The sequence below is a fragment of the Haliaeetus albicilla genome, chromosome 8, assembly GCF_947461875.1.
Source record: "Haliaeetus albicilla chromosome 8, bHalAlb1.1, whole genome shotgun sequence".
NCBI classification, from domain to species: Eukaryota; Metazoa; Chordata; class Aves; order Accipitriformes; family Accipitridae; genus Haliaeetus; species Haliaeetus albicilla.
In genome coordinates, this window is record NC_091490.1 from 16640885 (window position 1) to 16645205 (window position 4321).

The window sequence follows — 4321 nt, forward strand, 5'->3', positions numbered from 1 at the left end:
GTCACGCTGACCACGAATATTTTTTAAATTAACAAAGATTTCATAAGAAATCTGTAAATAATTTATCTTCCAAGGTAAATGTGAACAATTAAAAGCCACAGAGACTCTTAGCAGTGAAGCAGGGGGAATGGGAGTGCAGGTCAGCTAGAACTTTTGCATTTCCTAAGGAGCCAAATACAAAATACAGCCAAGTAGCTTGGCTTCATTGTTGATTTACACTGACAGCCCAGGAACACTTTTGCACAAGTGTTCTGTTCTAGAAATGTCACAGGCATGGAGGCAAGTGGAGACGCACAAAACACGCTTGCCCTTTTTGAGCATGGTAATAGATTGATAATCACAAAAAGGGAAGAGTGAGTTCTGGTCAACCCCCCCGAAAAGTTACACAGTCTTCCAAAGTGAGCTGGGCAGCAACTGGATCAACAAAAAAAGGCAAGAAAAATGCACAGGGGCTTCTGAGTTGGAGAGTATTTCTGGAGGGGTAACCTCAGTCAAAGCAGTAAACCATGGGCTTTAAGTCACACAAAAAATGTGAATCCAATTCCAATTCGACATCTACGATATGCTAGTTATTCAGTCACTTTATTCCTGCTCCCCACAATACCCATGGTTGTAAGATTAACCACAGGAGTGTGATGTATGGCAAACGCTATTTTAACAACCACAAATGAACATTTATTTTCTATTCCAGCAGTCTCCCATGAGCAACTGCTCTTCCTGGGATGTCAGTCCCACAAGTCTTGACTTTCAAACAGATCTCATCTGGGCTGTAAACCCACCTGGGGTTGTGCAACCTCTATTTTGGGAACTGTCATCCAGCTCACTGCAGAAGACCCCTATTTGGAGGGGGGAACAGACATTAGTAAGAAATGTCTCCTTTTCATGATTATGAGTCTATTCTGTTCAAGGCAACAAGCATGTTTTGTGCCTCAAGTGACAGACTTTTCACTAGGATGTTGGCAAGCTCTTCCATACAATTATAATTAATTTTTTATCATTGAACATTTCTTTAAAACAAACTTGCCTGTTAAGCATTCTAGTTAGTTGCGTGTCTTGTACAACTCAAAACTTGAATAAGGGAACATGGAGTACTGTGTCAGTGTGACAACTACAACACAATGGATACCAAAGGATTTTTTAGGTTTGATTTGGCTTGGGGAGGGGTGGGGGGTGTTGTTTTTTAATTACAGTGCAACTTTGCTAGGCATAGTGAACATTAGAGGCAAGATGTATTGTCTGAAAGCAATAAATCAGTCATCAGATAACTTGAGTATTTCTTTTGGGATCAGTTTTTGGATCCAACTATATCAACCTTTCATATCTTATCACCTACTTCTCTTGCAAATTAGATGGGGGGTGGAAGGGAAGAAAGTAAAAGCAAGATGTCTTACATGTCTTCACACAAAAGCTTTGTGGTAACTGCAAATTAAATAGTTTGTTAAATGTTAAAAATGTGCTCTATACTGCAGCTGGAGAGAATAGCCCTACCTGGAGCCTCTGGCAGAAAGTACCTGGGGAGACCCGAGGCCGACCCCTGGGGTTTTGGAGTCAAGGCTATTGAGAATCCGAGGCTCGCTACACTCCAACTGAAAAAGAGATATTGGCAGCATATGAGGGAGTTCGAGCTGCCTCAGAAGTGGTTGGTACTGAGACACAGCTCTTCTTAGCACCCCGACTGCCAGTGCTGGGCTAGATGTTCAAAGGGAGGGTCTCTTCTACACATCACACGACTGATGCCACATGGAGTAAGTGGATTGCACTGATGACACAACAGGCTCACATAGGAAACCCCAGTCACCCAGGAATTTTAGAAGTGATCACGGACTGGCCAGAAGGCAAGGATTTTGGAATGTCGCCAGAGGAGGAGGTGGCACATGCTGAAGAGGCCCCACTGTATAATAAACTGCCAGAAGTTTCCTTTAAAAAAGAAAGAAAGAAAGAAAAAAAAGCAGCACAAATAGTAGCTAAGCGAATTCAACATACACAGCATTGCCATTACCCTGTAAATATTTCTGGTTTCCTTTCAAGAATAAGGTGTTTAAATTAGTATTATCTTGGGGATTTATTAGTTACCTTGGCCCAGTTGAAGCATACATAGAACAATCCCCGAGAAAAAGCTAAAATATGGTCTGGGGTTTTTTTCATACACATGGGAATATTTTTGTCCTGCTGCAACTGAAATAGAGCAAGTCTGCAGAAGCTGGTGGAAGCAGTTCTTCAAATTAGGAAGAGGGCTGTTTTGTAGGGAGAAAGTTTTCTTAAATAAAGTTTTCATTTATTAATTTTGTGCTATACAGTCTATTTTGGAAAAGCTATGTTGTATCATCCTCAACGACTGGGAATGAAAGGGAAAAAAATTAACAGCTGTAATCTAATCCTGGAAAGTAAGTTCTCATACCTAATCAGACTGATATTTATGGTAAAAGCACTCTCTCATCATATAGACTGAAGAAACAGCAATGCATATTACATTTTAAAATTTTGTGAAATAAAACACCACAGTTTAAGAGAACCACTCAGCTTTTCAATATCAAGCACAGGCAGCTAACAATAACTGTATGCTAATCAGTCACTGGCAGTCAGTACTTCTTGTTCCTTCTTAAGTAGGCCACTTGCTCCACACAGGTGCATAATTGAGATGATAAAGCAACACACCTGTATTGCATTCCTGCAAGCAGTCTCCCCCTTTGCTCTTCAACAGTCTCCAAGTAAGAAAGATCCTGAAGTTGTTTCCAAGAGTACAGTACTACAATGCCACCATACTACCAACCAGATTATCTGCAGTATTCATACCATTACTAGCCATAGCTTCACATTTAAAAGCTTCCTGATCACTGCATGTAGAGCAATCAAAAAACTCTGGGCATGTTTTCTGTCTGTACAGAGACAGGACTGAATCTACAGTCTACAGACTTCCAGGTCAGGTCTAAGAGGTCAGCTCAGGACCCCAACTGCACACACACTTCTAGCACAGTTGGCTCTTCCATGGAGACATTCAAATGAATTTCCACTTCTATAAGATGAATTACAGAATGTTAAAGCAACAAGTTAGTACAAAATGTTTATTAATTGCTAATCATCCAGTAGGCACAAACAAAAGATAAGTAAAATATTTTGTTCTTCAAAGGCATTATCCTAAAAATTACTGTCATAAAAAAAACTGTTTAAGAAAAGAGTCCACCTAAACTGAGTGCATTTCAGTGTCCCACTTGGGCACCAGCGAACACACCCTAATTCCTTCAGGACAGCAGCAGCCCCTAGTGGCACAGCGGTAGGGCCCCAGCTATGGACTTGCAGGCCTGGAATAACCTACCAGCTTGAAAATAAGAATCCTACATGTAAAATACTGTTCTCCCACTTAATTGCCAATATATCATATTTTTCACTTTACATCTTTAAATGTTTTTTGAATATGTATACTTATTCTTCCATAACTAAAATTCAGGCAAGAGCTGTCCAACACGTTGTGGGGAACATGTAAACCGAACAGTAACTATACACTGCTAAACCCTTTCAGCAGATGACACTACTATGATCAGCCATTTATTGAGGAAGAACTGGGAGAATAAATAAATAAATATGATGTTATTCATATTGTCTTTCTAACCCAACTACCAATGCAGCAGAAAGCTGACCAAGAATATCACTATATACACTTTTGCTTCCTTAAGTGTGCTACACGAGAACCATACTACTACAAGTACCCTCTGCAGTTTGCATCTGCTACTACTTCATCTCAAAGCTGTAACTCAATGTACTGAAGCATTCAGCAGAAACTGCAGTTTCGTGCCTCAGCTTCTTGAAGAACTCCAGTTTCTTCTCTGTCCTATGTTATTCTATTGTTATTTTTCCAGGTAGTCTACTCACTCCATTACATCCAATTTCAAAGATAACAGGCAGAGCAGCAATGCATTTTCAGTGGAGTTTAAGCTTCAGAGTTAATTTCCTTCCTGTGTCCCTGAGAAAGGCAGAAGGTTCTTGTCTATCTTCCAAAAGGTCAATTACACTAGGATCAGAGCCTGCACACGTGCATTCACGGATGCATGAAAACCCAACCAAAGATGAGATGGATTTATAATGGGCAAGGAAAAGTGCAAGCTTTGAGTCAGGTGAAGGAGGCTTTTAAAGAACCTACCTCTACTTGGCTATTTTTATTACATTATAAACAAAACAGATATCCCAAAGGCTACACCAAAAAAGATTCTGGAGTCAATTAAAAGGAAAAAATAACAAAATACAAAACCAGCATCAGATTTGTTGACATAGCGTACAGCCCTACAACCATGATAAAGTTTAGTGCGCACAAAACACAGAACCAGGA